The sequence below is a fragment of the Sus scrofa genome, chromosome 17 (assembly GCF_054392235.1).
Source record: "Sus scrofa isolate SSC_HxYL_T2T_F1_AM1 chromosome 17, Sscrofa_HxYL_maternal_Yorkshire_Landrace_v2.0, whole genome shotgun sequence".
Classification (NCBI taxonomy): domain Eukaryota; kingdom Metazoa; phylum Chordata; class Mammalia; order Artiodactyla; family Suidae; genus Sus; species Sus scrofa.
Window position 1 is genome coordinate 57,655,781 of NC_139399.1, and position 19,402 is coordinate 57,675,182.

A 19,402-nucleotide genomic window follows, 5' to 3' on the forward strand; every position below is an offset into this window, starting at 1 on the left:
TTTTGTTTTTCTTTTTAGGGCCTCATCCACAGCATATGGAGGTTCCCAGGCTAGGGGTCTAATTGGAGCTGTAGCTGCCGGCCTACCCCACGAGCCGCATCCTCATGGATACTAGTTGGGTTTGTAATTCGCTGAGCCACAGCGGGAACTCCCCAGTCTCAGGCTTTTCCTTGCAGGAATATCCAGGGGTATTTAAAATCACAGGGGCAGTGGAACTGTCCTGTGTGGGGCAGGGGTTGTGGTATCCCTGGACTCCTGTCCATTAAATGTCAGTGGCCTCTGTAAGGAAAACTGGGAAAGGTTTGGAGGTTTAGAGAGTGTCTTGACCATCCCATCAACCCAGGTGACTTTTGCCTTCCATGGGCTTCAGTGAGGCTATTTTACAATCCTGTAAAGGCAGAAGTTAATCTGTAGCAAAAGGATAGTAATACAAACAATTTCTTTCCCCCCGCCTGCCCGCCTGCCTTCCCTCCCTCCCTCCTTCCTTCCTTCCTTTCTTTCCTTCTTTCCGTCTTTGCTTTTTCAGCCACACCCTGAGCACATGCAAGTTCTCAGGCTAGGGATCGAATCCAAGCCACACCTGCAACCTAAGCCGCAGCAACGTCGGACCCTCGACCCACTGCACCGGGCCAGGGATCCAACCGGCAACCCCACAGAGACAAGCCAGATCATCAACGCACCACCTCCCTGCGGGAACTCCAATGCAAATAATTTCTTTCCAGAAACATACACATTATATCCGGGGGGGTTTATGGACTCCCTTCCCCATCAGGGAAGAAGCCAGTTTTGCAATCATTAATCAAATTCATTTCAGCATTCCTGATAGCCTACAAATGTATCTACACTTTGGATGTTCCTTTGGTTTTAAAACCCGTCTGGTTCCCTCTTGCATTACTGAGTTAAATCAAACCTCTGACATAGTCAGTTCATGTGTATAGGGCACTCATGATTTTGCTTTTTTTAAAAGAATTTTTCTTTAACCATCCCAATCATTGTGCAACCAAGAATTAAGTTCTTAATTTTTCTAACTTCCCTTACTGCATGCATTGTGAGCCACTGCATTAGCGCGCGCACACACACACACACACACACACCCCTAGAGTCTTAACCCATTTTTTCTTACTTCTCTCTGTGGCCTTGTGCTATACTAGTTGACTAAACACTACATTGCCCCCACTTAACAAATGTCCCACTTTGGGATTTTAGCGTCTGAAACCCTGACCTTGAGGTGGCATCCTTGAGATCATACTTTATTCAGAGCTATTTTTATTTAACGAAAATCCTCAGCTGCAGGGCTCTTATGTGAAGAAAATCACAATTCCAGAGATGACCTACCGCCCCCCCAACATTTCTGTGAAAGGGAATTACATCCTGTGTAATTTCAATCTTCTCAGTCACGGTTCTGTCTTGGTGTCGTGGGGTATTTTTAAACATCAAAAGGAAAAAGGAGGAGAAAATCCAGAGAGACCACCCCCAAGTCTGAAATCCTGTTAAACCTCAACAAAACCAAACCCACCAGGGCTTGACGGACTAAAGCTCAGAAGCAGAAGAGACCACGGTCCTGGCGGTGAGATTCTGCGGGTTCCTTTGCCACCCCGATTCCCTCCATCTGGGCAGCAGGGGATGGGGGGATTTTCCTGATTTCCAGGTAGTCTGGTTGGGCTACTGGGAACGGAAGGGACCCTTCTTTGATCTTTTGAGCGCTCATTTGGATAGCTCGGTCCTTTAAGAGGAGGAGGCAGAAAATCATCACCAAAGGCGCCCAGCAGTACAGGGAAAGGCGCCTGGACTTTCTGCTCTGCTGTTTAAGATCAGCAGCCTGCCAAATCCAGGTCGTGCCCATAGATCAGGAGGTCAGGGTGAGGAGAATGAGAGCGCCTTCTTAAAGTCCCTACGACCTCATCAATATAGGACGTATTTCCAATACTGAGAAGAGTGTCTGTTGAAAGCATTTTTCAGGAAGGTTTTATGATACTAGAATAGTAATGCTCGCGGTCAAAGAGTCAAATAAGAAAAAACAGCCCAAAGTGTAATCTGAATGCATGACAGTGTGTAACCAGGGTGTCATGTCCCCGTGTGGTGTATGCGCCTCTCAGGCGTCGTCTGCTTCCCCTCCTCCCCTTGTTAACGCCACTCAAACACATGGCCCCGCCCCCTCCATTCATTCACGCCCCCTCTCAAACATCTCCCTTGTGAGAGCCGCCGGCCTCCCATCTAAAATAATGTCTCCAAATGCAAATCAAAACTCCAAATACCAACTCACACTGGTCAGAATGGCTGTCATTAATCAGCAAATGACAAATGCTGGAGAGGGTGTGGAGAAAAGGGATCCCTCCTACATGGTTGGTGGGAATGTAAACTGGTACAACCACGATGGAAAACCGTGTGGAAGTTCCTCAGAAAACTAAATATAGAACTACCATAGGATCTCACAATCCCATTCCTGGGCATATATCTGGACAAAACTTTCATTCAAAAACATACATGTGTCCCTATGTTCACTGCAGCACTACTCACAATAGCCAAGACATGGAAACAACCTAAATGTCCATCGACAGATGAATGGATTAAGAAGATGTGGTATACATACACAGTGGAATACTACTCAGTCATAAAAAAGAACAAAATAATGCCATTTGCGGCAACATGGATGGAACTAGAGATTCTGATACTAAGTGAAGTAAGTCAGAAAGAGACAGACAAATACCATATGATATCACTTATATGTGGAATCTAAAATACAGCACAAATGAACCTATCTATAGGATAGAAACAAACTAATGGATGTGGAGAACAGACTTGTGGTTGCCAAGGGGGAGGGGGAGGCAGTGGGATGGACTGGGAATTTGGGGTTAGATGCAAACTATTGCATTTGGAGGGGCGAAGCAATGAGGTCCTGCTGTATAGCACAAGGAACCATATCCAATCGCTTGTGATGGAACATGACAGAAGATAATATGAGAAAAAGAATGTACGTATATGTATAACTGGGTAACTTTTCTATGTGGCAGAGATTGACAGGATATTGTAAATCAACTACAATGAAAAATTTAAAAAGTAAAGTCTTCATCCCTCTCTGTCTTCTTATTCCACTTTATTTCCTCTGTAACATTTTTCATTTCTTGACAGTATACTGCATTTCTATTGTTTTCATTGGTTCTTGTCATTTTTCCCACTAAAAGTTCAGGTCCAAGAGGGTAGGGATTTTGTTTTGTTCACTGTTATAGCTCTAGTGCCTAGGACAGACCTCAGCACGTGGTCCTCCACCAGGATTTGAACATGAGCCTACCATTCTCTAGTGCACCAGTCTTAGATTCACATCCTTTTGGGATGGACCTCAGAGTCAGTCCTCTTTCCTCCATGGCCTCATTGCATTTGTGTAGCCCACACATGCTTTTTCAGCCTCTGGGTGTGGGACTGGGTCAGGGAAGACAACAGAATCCCTGCCTCATGGAGTCTCCATCTTCCAGAAGGGATGTGGGGATTAAACATTTACTTCTATCTCTGTCTAGTTCTTAGAGGTCCTTCTACCTCATCTTATAGTTACTTCGATTATTTGTTCAAAAAACAGTTTTTGTGGGGGAAGAGCTTACCATTGACAGAGAATGAGCTCGGTACTGGGGAATCTAAAAAATGAATAGATGATCAGAAATAATTTTAAAGGACTTAGAGTATTTCAAGTAGTGAAGTAATAGAGGCAGATAGGGCAATGAAAATAGTAGTAAAGTGGGTGTTCCCATCATGGTGCAGCAGAAACGAATCCAAGTAGGAACCATGAGGTTGCGGGTTCGATCCCTGGCCTCACTCAGTGGGTTAAGGATCCGGTGTTGCCGTGAGCTGGTGTGTAGGTCACAGATGTGGCTTGGATCTGGTGTTGCTCTGGCTCCGGCCTAGGCCAGTGGCCACAGCTCTGATTAGACCTCTAGCCTGGGAACCTCCATATGCTGTGGGTGCAGCCCTATAAAGAAAAAAAAAAAAGCAGAAAGAAAGAAATAGTAGTAAAGTGAAGTTTGTTGTAAAAGAGATGGAGGGATTAACCTTTGGGCTGAGGATGGTAGTAGAACAATAAGGGGGAAATCAGAGAAGCCTTCATGGAAGAAGTGACAGATGCAAAGGGATGAGTAGGAGTTCTCCAGGAGAAGTGAGACTGAGAGAGAAAGGCATTTAGGCAGAGGCAACAGTCTAGGCAAAGTCTATGGGGGCCAAAGAGTCACTATTGATGAAACAATATGAAGTTTGGGAAAGTGGCCAAGTCTTTTTTTTCTCTCTCTTTTTTTAAGGGCTGCACCTGAGGTGTATAGAAGTGTCCAAGCTAGGGGTTGAATCAGAGCTGCAGCTGTTGGCCCATGCCACAGCCATGGCAATGGGGGATCCCAGCCTACACCACAGCTCATGGCAACACCACATCCTTAACCCACTGAGCAAGGCCAGGGATTGAACTCGCATCCTCATGGATACAAGTCAGGTTCTGAACCCACTGAGCCACAATGGGAACTCTCCCAAGCTTTTAAATGTTGCCTCAACTGCCCAGATCCCTCTCCAATCCAATTCAATCCATACTAATCCAGTCCAGTCCAATCCAGTCCAATCCAATCCAATCACGAGGTTTCTCTTAAGAGTTGGCCAAGGGCAAGGCATTGGGGGGAATGTAGGGAAGCACAAGCAGATCCCGGCCCTCGGGGAGCTCTGAGTCTAGCCAGGAAGGCAGACATGTAAAGGGAAGCAAGAGTCAAAGATCAGATTCATGTTCAAGGCATCGCTAGATCATCCCTGAGCACATATGTTGCGGATTTGCGCCCAATTCACTTGATGAGGAAAGCGTGGCAGGTCTCATTGGACAGCGACCAGGTCACTCATGCATTCAGCTGACAAAGGTTTAACGAGCACTTACACTATGTGCCTGTTTAGTTATTTGGGAGAGAGCGGTGAACAGGAGAGGTGAGATCCCTGCTTTCATGAGCTTGGTCTGAACACTCACCCCAAATTCAGGTGAACAGATGGGTAAGACCTGGCCAGCTGCTGACTACGCTCTGTGGAAATGCAGCAGGGCAGTGAAGCAGCAGAGGTGGGGACAGCACGGGGGCCCTTAGATGCAGGAAGCCCCTCTGACCCGCTGTTAGAGCCAAGGCCAAGTGTGGAGGCAGAGGCAGGCCTGTGATGCTGGGGTGGTGGGAACAGCGAGGACAAAGCCTGGGGCGGGGACATCACCTGGGTGTGTCTCAGGGAGCAGCGGGGCCTCCGTGGCTGGACTGTCAGCCAGGCAGAGTCAGGCAGGGAGGCGGCAGGGCTGGGGTCAGGCTCACAGCCCAGGTGGAGAGATGCTCTGTCCCCAAAGGAGAGCAAGGGACTGAATCTGTTTTCATCTCCCTGCTCGGAGGCGACCTTTCCTCCTCTTACTGGAAACTTCTGACAAGAAAGCACTTGCTGCATTTAATTTAATTTGGGCCCGTGGAGCCCATCAAGTTATTCTGCTCCTGTCCCGGGGGGTCCTTCTCCTTTTTGCCCTTGACCTTCCTCTTTCCACCTGGTCTGTCCAAGCAGTGACAGCTCGCCCTCTGATGCCACATCCCTAAGCCATGCAATTTCCTGTGCGTTATTAAAATCATGAAAACACAAGATCCAGGTGCAGCTGTTATCTTACTGTTGATCCAGACAGGAAAGGACCAGACAGACGAAAGAAAGAATAAAGTCTCGTGACATTGGGTCATGTCAGCCCAGTTCAGTGAGACAAAGGCTGGTGAGTTTCTGGTTGTGACAGTTCATTGGGTGCTTGGAGCAAAGATGCCATGAAACAGTGATACCAGCGGACCTTGTTCAGGGAGGGCCTGCTTATGCTCGGGGCGATAATTATATCAACCAGCACTTATTGAGCACCTACTGTGTGCTGGACCCTGCTCTGGGCCCTCACGGTGTCATCTCATTTAATCCTCACAATAGCCCTTGGTCAGGAGGGTTGCCCTTAGCCCGTTTCACAGCAGAGGACACTGAGGCCAGATGGCGAAGTGTTTTGCTGTGGGTCGCAGAGTCGGCAGAAGATGCAACCAGGATTAAGCTGCAATCTGCTGACTGCACACACTAGCTGAAAAGCCCAGCACTGGCAGGATAAAGCAGATGATGTGTGGGAATCATAGAAATCAGGATTCCATGCTCCCCCAGCCCCTTCTCATGTAAGATCATGTACCAAGCAGCTGTGGCTCAGACACTCACAATTCCCAGAAAACAGCCTCACAGATATTACGCATCACGCTCTGCGTGGGGAATTAACATTTGTCTCTTAAAAGTTGTTTGCTGCTGACTCTCTAGAGTCTGTGTGTGTGTGTGTGTGTGTGTGTGTGTGTGAGAGAGAGAGAGAGAGAGAGAGAGAGAGAGAGAGAGAACAGCACTTATGAGCAGGGTCTTGGGGTCTGATTAACCTGGACTAGAATCCAGCTCAGTCCTTCCCAGCCCCCAACCCCTCTGTGCCTCCGTTTCCTCCCCTGTCACTTGGGGACCATGTCCCCACCTCATTGGGTGGGTGTGAAGATTAGATGAATTAGTCTGTGTGAAGCTCTCAGAAGGGGCCTGGTGCAGGGTCAGGGCTGGACAAATGTCACTGTTGTTACTGCTGTTCTTTGTCACCCAGTCTCTAGTGCCTACCCAGCTCCAGGCAGGGCGCTGGGTGAGTGCAAAGGGAGCCCCCTCTCCTGTCATGAGTGCAGGGAAGGGCATCCCAGCCCCACCCGTAACCAGCTGGGGGACCTTGGCGGGGGTTCACCTCCCTGTGCCTCAGTTTCCTCCTCCAGAAAGTGGGGCGATGACGGCACTCCCCCCATGGCGGTTGGGAGGATTAAAGCAGCGGGCCAGGCAGCGCTCGTCATCATGCTGTCATCACCTGCCTTGTCTCCATTCCCTTCCAGCCACGTCAGCCAACTTTCTGTGCCCCCAGTGTCCCAAGCGGGTTTCTACCTCGTGCCCTTTGCCCCCACATTCCCTCCCCTGGACCTTCGTCCGGTAGCTTCCTGTTCACACCTTGTCTCCTCAGGAAGCCTCCTCGTCCCCGTATCTGACAGGGCTCTTCACCCGCCCCTGGCCACTCCCCATCCCAGAGATCGGCAAAGCACGGTCAGGGTTCAAAGCAGCCGCTGCCTTGCTGTAACTAAAATGTTGCAATAGCCATAAGGATTGGCTTACGCATCTCTTGGGGCTGCTTTTCCCCACAGCTGAGCAGCTTTGATAGAGCCTGTGTATCCCGCAGAGCCACAACGCTGACCGTCTGGCCCGTCTCGGCCCCTGTTCCATCCAGGCACCCCATTTGACTTCCATCAACCTTGGGTTGGATCCCCAGAAGCAGACGGAACTTGAGGGTCAGAGGGACAGGGAGATAGGTGTGCCCCCCGGCAAGCCTGGGTTCCCCGCCCTCCCTGGCAGAGCTGTGTCAGGGTCTCGGCTCTCAGTGCCTCCCCGGGGCCAGGAGGACACCCTCATGGGGAGTCTGGAGCTTCCGGTCGGAGAGTAAGGACTGGCCGTGAATGGCGAGGGCCGTGGGCTGTCTCGGCAGCAGTGACCGTGTTCCAAAGGCACGTGGTTCCGTTGTGCACCTGTCTGTCCTTGCCTGTCTCTCTGCACAGTGGGGCTCCATCACAGGGGATGGACACCGAGGACCTCAGGTGTGGTCACCTCCCCAGTCTCCTGCCATCACCATCCAGGATGCTGTGAGTCCGCTTCTTCTTCTGATTGTTTCGTGGAGCTTTGCACGAGGGAGCAGAAGGCCCATGAAACAGGAAGAAGCTCAGACAGTGAGCTCTGGTGCAGGACTGGCCTGTCTTCAGTGCTGGGACCTTTAGATCTTCAGAGAAGGCCTCCTGATTCCCAGCCAAGGGACTGGGAGTCAAACCACACGACAACCCAGGGAATCCACGCCGGCATTGATTGGGACCCATTTAGCCTCGAGGTCTCACTCAGCTGGTTTTGACATAACCCCTGCCCCCTGCCTCTGTGTCCTAGATGCAGTGGCAGGATGGGGGTCTCACCAGTACCAAATACCCACCTGGCCCCACCAGACTCCTCAAGGCAGCCAGAGCGCTCACGGAACGCCCCACCCCCAAACATCACCCTGGGGTCCAAATGCTGTGACAGCTTCACTTTGCCCCAAAGGCCCAAGCTCCCCAATGCTCTGTGTCCATGGGCACCGGGTTTGACTGAGAACAGCAGAGACTCAGAACAGCAGTGGCCTAAATCAAGCAGAAGCAGTGGAAAAGCAGCCCCGAAATCAGGGCCGAAAGTCAGGAGGCAGGTCAGAGAGGCAGCCCGGGCCACCACCTGGGCAGGAAGGCTGGATCGCACTCTGGGCCTGTGACCGAAGTCAGGGATCTCCAAGCAGGTGAGCAGCACGATTTTACTGACTTTGCAGAGGGCAGGCTTGTCTTAGTCTCTGGCGGACATTTGTTAGCATGGCTCTTGGGTTAATACCTGCCCTCCTCACCTCAACCTCAAATGACCTGCCCCAAATAGGGACCAGGCCTATTTTTTTTCTCAGCAGCACACATCCAGCTTCTGGCACATGGCTGGGCACGTGGCAGGCATCAGAAATGCTCTCGTGGAGTTCCCGTTGTGGCTCAGTAACGAATCCGACTGGGAACCATGACGTGGCGGGTTCGACCCCTGGCCTCGTTCAGTGGGTTAAGGATCCGGTGTTGCCGTGAGCTGTGGTGTAGGTTGAAGACGCGGCTCGGATCTGGCATAGGCTGCTGGCTACAGCTCTGATTCGATCCCTAGCCTGGGAACCTCCATATGCTGTGAGTGCGGCACTAAAAAGACAAAAAAAAAAAAAAAAAAAAAAAAAAAAAAGAAAGAAAGAAAAGAAAAAGAAAAAAAAGAAAAAAGAAAATGCTCTCTTATGGACAGTATGAGTGGATAGAAAATTTCACGTAGGTGCTCAGGCGATTCTTCCTCTGCCTGTTTCCTCTCACACCCGTGTGAACCGAGGCGGCCCCACACTCTCTCAGGCTGTGTCTACGGCGGATGTTTAGCGTGTAAGACTCTTTCAGGCACAACTACATTGACCCTGAGGTTGACATCCGGCTGAGCAAGAATAAGGAATGATCGGAGCTGTGTCGACAACAGTTTGACCTTCTCCTTGTTGCTTCAAAGGAAAGAGGCTAAAAAGACAAAGGCCTCTGGGGGAAGTGGCTCCAGTACGGTGTGTCACCTCAGAGGAGAGAGAGGACCAGAGGGTGATTTATTGCAAACGCCTGGTGTGGTGAGAGCCAGCAGCTCAAAGGAGAAATTCCCTCTTCCATGGCCACCTGCCTAAAGGCCATTTGTACTTTGTTCAGTTGTCAAGAAGCTGTGAACTTGTTTCTTGTGTTCCGCAAACTGTATACCTTATAAATTGCCACCTTTTATGGTAACTGCAATTACTCGGCTCCCAGACTCCCTTGCAGCTAGGGCCAGGGCAAGTGACTCTGATGGCACTTGTCACCTGCTCCTGAATACATACCTTCTGAATTAGAATCTTGTCACTTTAAGAAGCGGGAACCTCATGAAATTCTGGGGATGGCCCATGAGGGGGAGGAGCTATATATTGTGGTTTGGAGAAGTGGGAGTCGGAGAGTCTGTGCCCAGGGTACCAGAGGTACCTTCATGTGAATAGTTCTGTGGGATGATTTTTGTGGGACCAAGTCCTCGGCTATATTGCCTTGAAGTTGGATTATCTGGCCTGTCTGGGAAATCTCCCAGCTCCTCCCTATGTTTTGGTGTATTTCTTTCCTGCTTAAATGCTCTGCTGGGAGTTCTGTTGTTTTCAACGCACTGCCCTGAGCGTTGCAGTACAGAGCGACTTGACAAGGACCAGAGAGGCGGATGGTATTTACATGGGGGCGTGTGCTCTGGACGGAACTGGGCCCCTGGAAACGGAACCAGGTAAACAAGGGCAGGCCGTCCACCACTGACCACGCCTACTTTCTCTTCTTTAGTCATTCAACAAATACCTATGAAGCCCCGACGATACCAGGCACGGAGCTTGCTGTTGGGGCTAAAGTACCAAACAAGACAGACACGGTCCGTGTCCTCATGGAGCTTCTATTCTGGTTAAGGAGACAGCAAGAGAGAAACACACGAATAAAGGGGATATTTTCTGATTGCGGTACCTCACTAGGGAGAAAACAGGAAGATGAGAGAGGAGGATGCCGTGGGGGCGAGGTTCTCCAGGCTGGTCCCGGAAGGGCTCTCTGGGGAGGGGATCTTGGGGGTGAGAGGCAGCCAGCCAGGCGGAATGGTGGGGAGCACGTGTCTCGAGGGTGGGGTGGGGGAGACAGAGTGTGCGCAGTGGCCTGGAGCAAGAAAGGACTTGGCTGTTAAAGGAGCCTTAAGGGACCAGGTCATGCAGGGCACCCTGGGCTACAGCGTCGGGATTTCATTTAATGGGAAATCTTTGGGGAATTTCAAGCAAAGGAGTGACACGATCTGATTGCTGTGTAGAAGCGGGGGTTGCAGGGAGACGCAACGCACGTGACATGTAATCTATCAGGGGACGCTCATCAGAGACTCAGCAGCCAGGGTGTTTGGGGCGAGGCTGATCACACGGGCACCCTCTGCTCAGCCAAGAGTGCAGACACGCCGAAGGAAAGCAGAGGTTCGGCATGAGCCACATCGCAGGCCGAGTGCAGCTTTCCTTCCCCTGGAGACAATGGGGGCTTGGAAGAGGTTGGGGGTGGGCGGAGGGAAGGGAGTGGACTCAGAATCTACCCAGGATGCAGAGCTGTCAGGAGGGGCTGAGGCGGTGGGTGCCGGACCTAAACCATCATCAGAGGAAGGATCCACTCTCAGCACCAAGCACTTCAGAATTTAGAAGACACCGCTGCATCTCTCTTACTTAATCACAGAAATTTCACGAAGGAAGGGATCTTAAGGAGCACGTCGTACAACCGCTCGCTTTGACAGATGCGGAAACGGAGGCCCAGGGAAAGGAAATGACCCACTCAAGGTCATCCACTGGAGTTCCCGTCGTGGCGCAGTGGTTAGCAAATCCGACTAGGAACCATGGGGTTGTGGGTTCGATCCCTGGCCTCACTCAGTGTGTTAAGGATCTGGCGTTGCTGTGAGCTGTGGTGTGGGTCGAAGACGCAGCTCGGATCCTGCGTTGCTGTGGCTCTGGCGTAGGCCGACAGCTTTAGCTCTGATTGGACTCCTAGCCTGGGAATCTCCTTATGCTGCAGATATGGCCCTAGAAAAAGACGGAAAAAAAAAAGTTATCCAGGAAGTTAGGAGTAGACACAAGACTGGAATCTATGCTCTTTGATTTCTAAGTAAGTGGTCTTTCAAAATGCTTTTTTTTTTTTTTTTTTTTGGCTGGGCGCATGATGTACGGAAGTTCTTGGGCCAGGGATCAAACCCATGTCACAGCAGTGACCCAAGCCACAGCAGTGCCAATGCTGGATCCTTAACATGATATGCCACCAGGGAACTCCTTGATATGCCTTTTGGATGGGATGCCTGGAAAGATTAGAAGTAATAGAAGAATAATACAATGTTAAAGCTGGAAATGATTATTATTAATGGTTATTAAGCTACTACTTTTTGGCCACAAACCCAACCTTCTCAACTCTGTTCTATAATGCTGGGGTTGAGACTCTACAAACTCCACTGATCCTATATCTGTTGGCTTCTTGCTGGGTTCCACCCATGGGGGACGGTAGCATCCTGGGCCCGGTCAAGAGATGGAAACCACATAAGTGATTTCAACAGGGACAATATTGTATAAAGATTATTAAGTTATGATGGAAGAGTGACTGTAGGAGATAAGAAAAGTCTGTGGGGTTCCCTAGGGCTAAAGGAAATTGCCCAACAAAGGACAAACTTGGAAGGGGATCCTTCTCCAGACAAAGGTTCAAATCTCTTTGTAGAAGGTAGTTGGCTGACCTCTGACTTAGCTCAAGTGGAATGGCACTTAATCTTAAGTCACCAATATTCTGAAGTCACCAATGGCTTCTCTCCACCTTCATGGTTGCCGTTTTTGGTCCAAGCCATCTCATCTCTCATCTGATTACTGCAATAGTCTCCGAACTGGTCTTTTGGTTTCCATGGTGACCCTGTATTAGCCTATGATGGAGATGCTGACACAGGTGATTTACTGAGGAGATGCTCACGAGGGCAGGGAGTGAGGGCAGGGCAGGGCAGGGAGGAAAGCGAAGCAGAGGAGGACTGCAACTTCGGCCTGATCCCTCGGAGAGTCCTGGCACATAAACTCTATGCCAGAGTTGACTCGATGGGAGCCCAGGGGGCTGGCATTTGTAGTGCCATGTCACACTGTCATTGTTTCTGGGCTGCCCTAGGATGTGCAAGGGGTCATGGTGTCCTGGACAAGGAAGCTCCCATTCGGCCCAGGGCAGAACTCCCTCTGGGGAGGGGCACCTGTGAGCCTTTGTCAGCTTGGACTCAGAGCAGCAGGTGCATGAGGTCAGGCGAGGGATCCAGGCAGGGCGCCCACAGCATCACTGCTGCTTCCAACAGTCTACCAGCAGGTGAGTGTGGTCAGAGTGGTCCTTCCGTGTGGTTTCAGGGAAAAGTCAGAGATGGAGTCAGTCCATCACCTGCTAAGGCCCCAAGGTCTGCTGGGCTCCTGCCATCTGTGCCAAGGGCTGTGGCCAAAAAGGCAGGAAGTCACACTGGGGTGAGAACGAGGCCTTCATTCCAAGAACATTCCATGTAAGCCCCGACCTTGCCCCTTCCCGGCTGTGGGAACGTGGGTGAGTTTGTTCCCCTGTCTGGATTCGTTTCCTGATCTGAAAATGGGAGACGGACCTGTGCCTTAGGGACTAATTCTGGAATCATCCACCTCGCACACCCCTGCTCGTTCTTCATGCATCGGCACTGGTGTTCTCGTAGGTTCAAAAGCTCCTTAAAATGACCTGATCCCGAACCAAATTCCACTGGACAGAGAAACAAAAGTATTTTTTTCACTGTTCTGAAATATGCCGAGTTTTTCAGGTCTGAAGCCACGGCGTAAACTAAGGGACGGCTGTGGTACTTTGTTTTGTTTGGGGCCCACGATGGGGGCTGGGGGCTCGTTTGAAACTGGCACTGCTAACGGCCAAGCCCTTCCTGGCGCCTGAGTTGCCCCCCACAGCCCAGCTGTCACCCCTCCGCTCCGTGGCTTCATTCACTGACATCCGACATTCAGGCCCAGGCATCTGATGACCTGATTCCATCTTCTCCGGCGCAGCAGAGCATCCACACGTGGAAATGTTTCATTTTACTATGAAAGCCTTCCCTTTCCCCTTTATATTAGAGATGGGATTTTACGTTGATTAAAAACCATGCAGGTAGGTAGGGGCTATGAGCTCTGAATTTCGTTTCTGTTGAGAAAAGCGGAAATTCTTTTTTTTTTTTTTTTTTTTTTTTTGTCTTTTTGCCATTTCTTTGGGCCGCTCCCGCGGCATATGGAGGTTCCCAGGCTAGGGGTCGAATCGGAGCTGTAGCCGCCGGCCTACACCACAGCAACAGCAACGCGAGATCCGAGACGGGTCTGCGACCTACACCACAGCTCATGGCAATGCTGGATCCTTAACCCACTGAGCAAGGGCAGGGATCGAACCTGCAACCTCATGGTTCCTAGTCAGATTCGTTAACCACTGCGCCACAATGGGAACTCCGAAAAGCGGAAATTCTAAAACTGGTTTTAAAAACTGGGCACTGGCTCTGCTGGAATCGGGAACCACACATCTGAACAGACTCAGCAATATCTTCTTTTTCCCCGGGGAAGCCACAGCCTCTTTTTTTTAAGTTTTTTTATTTTAGGGCTGCCCCTTCAGCATGTGGAGGTTCCCAGGCTATGAGTCAAATCGGAGCTACAGCTGCCAACCTGTGCCACAGCCACAGCCACAGCCACGTCAGATCCTCAACCCACTGAGCAAGGCCAGGGATTGAACCTGTGTCTTCATGGATGCTAGTCAGATTCATTTCCACTGAGCCACAGTGGGAACTGCCCCTGCAGCCTCATTTCCAGATAGCTTTGAGCTATTTGTCAGCTTGAGCTGAATTTGATAATGACAGGGCTTCTGCCATCCAGTACTCTTTGCAAGGATCACCACCGACTCCCTCAGGAGCCCTCTGGGGACCCTCCCAGGCCTGGGCCACATAAACTCTCCTGGACCAGTACCAACCAATGGCCACTAGGGCTGCCTGGCCCCCCCCCCTGCCCAAGGTGCAGACCTGACACCCTGGCCTGGAGAGCTGGTAATTTCTTTCCTCCCCAGGAGACAGAGTCACAATCAAGAAACAAACAAACACATTTTTTTAAAAAAGGCAGAAAGCTTAGTCATGCAAATCAGGACAGAGGAGAGAGGGGAAAGAAAAGGACCTCATTCTTATTCTGCAGCTTCGGCGGGGGCCTGGCCCACCGGCCGGTTTCTATGAAAGCGCTGGGCCCAGAATAGCCACCGCGCGGGCACACTCGGGCGCCTTAATAAAGGTCTGTCCCAACCGGAGTAAACACCACCCGTTCCCAGGACACCGAGAAGCAGAGCATTAACCAGAGGTTAACTGGGTCATTGGCTGCGGCACAATATGGGTCATTCTCCATGTAATTTAGTTCCCTTCCACTGAGGCTCCAATACAGCCACCGGTTCTCACAGCGGGGACAGTGACTTAGCGGCCCGCCGAGGCCTCTTGGATACAAGGCCCGGAGCTGTCGCTGTGATGCATGGCGCCTCTGACATCACTGGGTGTTTTTGTGATGCAAAGTTCCATGTTGTCTAAACACACACACAAGGGGACCAGTGAGCCCGTGCGGTGCGGTGATGGGCGGGCCCCCCAACGGCACACGCAGAGACATACTGTTTTGATCCAGGAGCTGGGATTTGATTGAATCAGGCAGACGCAGACATGACTGCCACAAAGGAAGAAGTTTTCGGTACTCACGGATCCAGAGGAATAGGAGGCATGACCTTCCATGAAGGGCCACGTGGGGAGGCAGATGGAGGGAGGAGAAACAGTGGCAAGAGTCTGGATGGTGGTTTCTGCGGAAGGAACAGGGGAGGCGGGTAAGTAGGCTAAGGACCGGCTAGCTTGTCAATTTCATCGGGCACCGGGGCAGATCCTGGTTGTCTGGTACCCAGCCCTGGAGTGACTATGGCCGGTAGAGAGTGGCCTGGAGAGTGAAAGTCTGATAAAGGGGGGTGGCTGGGGTGTGGACCCCAGATTGTTTGGTTTATGTGAGAGAAGCATACATACAGATGAGTTATCACCTCTCAGCATCGGCTGACTCTGTTAGAGACACTCCCTCCGGGGTCAGCAGGGCCCTAAGATGTCACAGCATCAGAACGCAGAAAATCAAAGACACAGGACACGCACAGAGATGCCACGTGATACTCATGCGCTCACGCGTGCATACACACCAATAGCCGAGTTAAAAATACCTTCCCTTTCTGTAAGTAGTGGTTATATTGTTTTCCCCAAAGCTTGTCTTATTACACAATGGTGCTCTTTAATTGCAAGAACACTTGAGAAATTGCAGGGATGAAGTTAAACAAATCCACATGTTATAATTATGCATTATGCACATGTTCTGCCTTTCCATCTTGTTTGGAAAGTATAAAAACCAGAGAACAGGAGGTTCAAACAGCCTGGTTTCATATGCGCAGACCTGGAAGGGGTTAAAAGGGAGGGAACCCCCTGGTCAGTGTCGCTGCCACTGGCTCCGGAAAGCCCGTCACAGGCTGATACCTGAGGCTGGGAATTTGGAGGCAGGTGTTGGCTGTGACAGTCACACTTCCTGCTCCTCATTCTGAGATGTGCCAACCAGATGGTGGAGGCCTGATGGGGAAAGACCCAGCCTGGGCGGAGGTGGGCAGCTTGCACAGCCCTGGGCTTCGCACAGGGTCGTCAGAGATGCCCCCCCATCCCCCACTCTCTCCCCGCCCGTGCAGCGTGTTCTTCCTGCCCCGAGTGGGAGTATTCTCTGCTCGGAAAGGATGCTTGAAGACTCAGAGATTCTTCCAGAAGCACAGGCCCCAGGGGCCGGTGGGGGCCTGTCCACCCTTCCCACCTCCTTCTCCTGGACTCACTGATGACCTGTGCCACAAACGTGCCAGGTTCATCCCCACCCAGGGCTAGTCATCCTGCTAGGAGGATGTCCTCCGGCTCTTTGCACGGCTGCGCCGTCTCTCCTTTCAGGCTCTGACAACTGTCACCTCCTCAGCGAGCCCCTCCTGAGCACCCTGCCCCCTTCATCCAGGCATTTCCCAGCATGGCACCCATTTTCTCCCCTGGGTACCACTCACCACCACCTGAAATAAACTTGAGGACATGTTTTCTGGGTGTCCTCTCTCTCCCCCCACCCCCACCTGAGTGTGAGCTCCAAGGAAGCAGGGGCCTGCCCGTCCCACTAAGCCCCGTGTGCCCAGCACCTCCAGCCACCCCCTGGCATGGGGCTCCGCCTGCAAGGTGATGGGGAACCACCCAGTGGGTGAGCCTGGCAGCCAAAGTCCTGGGCTTGCGTCCTGGCCGTTTACTGGCCACCTGACTGTGGGGACAGGGACGCCTCCTCTGTGGGTCAAGCTTTCCTCCTCTGGGAGATGAGGCTGATACAGAATGCTCCCCCCTGGAGTTCCCGTTGTGGCTCGGGGGTTAAGAACCTGACTAGTATCCATGAGGATGCGAGTTCGGTCCCTGGCCTTGCTCAGTGGGTTAAGGGATCCAGTGTCGCCATGAGCTGTGGTGTAGGTCACAGAGGCGCCTCAGATTTGGCATTGGTGTGGCTGTGGTGTAGGCCCTAAAAAGACAAAAAAAAAAAAAAAAAAAAAGAATGCTCACCTCTCAGGACTGTTGGGAGGCCGCTCAGGGAGCTGTGGAAATGAAGCCACCGTGTCAGAGCTGCTGCTCACACTGGGTAGGAGTCAGGGCCTGGTTTCAGCAGAGCCCAGGGTGGTGCCCCCACCAGGAGCCCTTGGCTGCATGTGCGCATGTGCGCATGTGCGCAAGGCACTGACTGTGGTTTAATCGCTGCAAGGGCCCCTTAAATAGTAACAGTTACAGCTTGCTACCTGCTGGGCTTGTACTCACTTAATCTCCAGAAGCAGCTGGTAGGTATTGCTATCAGCATCTCCGTTCTGCAGAGAAAGCCAACCAGGCCCAGGAGGCTAAATCACCTGCTCAATGTGGGGCAGGTGGAGAGGCTGGCGTTGGAAGCTGGGCGCCTGGCACCAGAGCCACACTCCCTCCGCTCCATTCTCTGTCTTCTCTAAATAGTCTTCTTCCGTGCCCCCGCAGGGCTGTGGGTGGAGCCGGTCACACCCCTGTGAGAGCCAAGGAGGGAACACACGTGATCCTTGTGTCCACGCGCAGGGAATGAGGGCGTGTTGGAGAAAGATTTCCCCACCTGTGAAACAGGATGCCTGGAATGTTCCAGCTTGGTGTTCTGCAAGGGAGGGGAGCCCAGTGAAAGCGCTCCACTGGGAGCTCTAACCCTCCACAGGGAAAGGTTTGCTTAACTCCTCCCGAGCCTGGACCCTGGCTGGCCTGGGCTTCCTATGGCTCCATCAGCCAGAAGCTTCTGTTCCAAAGACTGCTGGCTGGCTGTTTCCCACCGTCCGTTCCCCCTTGTGGGACTCTCTTCAGGGCTTTAAATTTGGTCTCTGTACCTACCTCCTTCCTGTCGGGACTGAGGCTCTTCCTTCCTCCCGTCTCACCTCCTCCCCTGCTGCCCACCCCAGGGTTAAAGCTCAGCTCCCCTTCTGTCCTCTGAAGCACCACAGCCCTGGGGGAGGGTCCAGCCTGCGTGTCATGCGAGGCCGGAGAGGCCTAGAAAGAGGCCAGGGTTTCCTTCCTGCCCCTTCACTGGCTGTGCCCAGCAACTGGAAAAAACCCTTCTTTCTAACCTGCAGGAGCCTCTACCTCACCCTCCAGGGGTCTCCGGTGGGCGATTCCTGAGGGTGCAGGCAGCTTCTGCTCCCCCCTGCCCCCCAGCCTGGGTGCAGTGCCCACGGCTCGGGGGACAGCTCCTGGGCCTCCCACAGGGCCGATTCCTAAGGTACGCTGCCCACTTTGATGAGGACGTGATGCCTGGGGGGCACAGCAGGCAGAACTCCTGCAAACCACCCTGCGGCCTGAGTGGGAAGCACGGAGGCAGGGTGGGTGCAGGAAGTGACCAGAGGGAGGGTGGCCACAGCTTCAGGCAGAGGAGTCGCAGGCTCTGCTCCTGCCTGTGCCCTGTGCTCTGTGCTCTTGGTCAACTGGTACCCATCAGCGAATGGCTGCCCAGGAGACGGGGTCCCTGAAGCAGGCAGGCCATTGCACCTGACTTCTGGATATAGGATGGAAGGTCGCCTGTCCTTGTGAGGGGCTGGTCAGCTCAGGGGGTCTGTGCCAACAGGGGTTGCAGGTCTCAGAGCCCAGATGATGGCTGGAGGCTGCAGGCAGTGCAGCTCCAGGATTTCTCTAGAACTTGGGTTGGGGGGGACAGTCCCACTGGAGGGGGCTCCAGGGGGCATGCAGAGGCTGCCGTCACAGCCAGGCAAGGCCCCATTTGACAAGGATTCTAGCCTCATCTGGGGGGCCGGGGAGGGGAGTGGTGATCATGATTGAGACGAAAGTGCCCTCTGGTGCCTCGGTCCCTCCCTGGAGTAGGGAGTGGCTGGAAGGGAGGGCTTGAAGGTCCCTGCAGCCTGGGTGTTTAGGGTCCTTTCTCAGGGAGGTGGCCTCTAAGGTGTCAAAGCCCCCAAAGACCTACTTCCATCCCTTTTGCCCAACACACAGGGCCCAGGGCATCGCCATAAATGCTGGTGGAGGACAGGCTAGTGTTTCCTCATGCCCTGCTCATCCCATCAGACACCACGATGTTCACGGGGGCCTGGGCGGGGGTGACAGCAGGGTGCGGCGAGACGCAGCGGAGGGGGGGACCCGCCACTCCAGGCGCCTCCAGGCCACTCTGCATTGACACAACACCGGCACCGCTTTTAGTCTTGTTCGTTTATAAAAAGAACGTGCCAATAAGCGACCATGAACGCGCACAGCAGAGCATGAGAATAAAGTGCAATTCTTCCTTGCTCAAAGGCCTTTTATTTCCTTATAACTTCTGCTGTTTCAGGGCTGTCTGGTGGTTATTACCACTCTTCTAGATGATACATGCACTGATTTCTAGGTTTGCCATCTCTAGATAATGTATATGGGCTCTCTTGCTCTGAAAAATGAACATTTTCGTGCCTTTGTGGCAGCTCACCGTTCTTTCCCCTTCCTGAGATATACTAAGTACACTTTTATTCTCAGTTCTTCTGTTGGCCAACTCTCCAAGCTTGGTAGATGGCACCCCTCTTTCCCTGTGTGTGAAGCTTAGACACAGGGACTGCCTGCCGGCAGCTCTTGGTGGGGAAATTGCTGCCTCTGTGCTGTTCTTTCCCCGCAATCTTCCCTCTGGGCCCCACCCCCA

At 52.2% G+C, this 19,402-nt stretch overlaps 2 long non-coding RNA genes across 2 annotated transcripts in view; one reads left to right on the plus strand and one right to left on the minus strand.

Moving 5' to 3' along the window:
* Positions 1–16,941, minus strand: LOC106508181 (uncharacterized). Its single transcript, XR_001304801.3, has 3 exons — positions 16,792–16,941; positions 14,899–14,996; positions 1–291 (listed from the first exon to the last, which is right to left on the minus strand). It is a non-coding gene; the product is annotated as an uncharacterized LOC106508181 (long non-coding RNA).
* Positions 14,743–19,402, plus strand: part of LOC146395349 (uncharacterized) — a 16,281-nt gene continuing 11,621 nt past the window's right edge. Inside the window, exon 1 of the long non-coding RNA XR_014832712.1 lies at positions 14,743–15,020. This is a non-coding gene — a long non-coding RNA (uncharacterized LOC146395349). The remainder of the gene's footprint in view (positions 15,021–19,402) is intronic.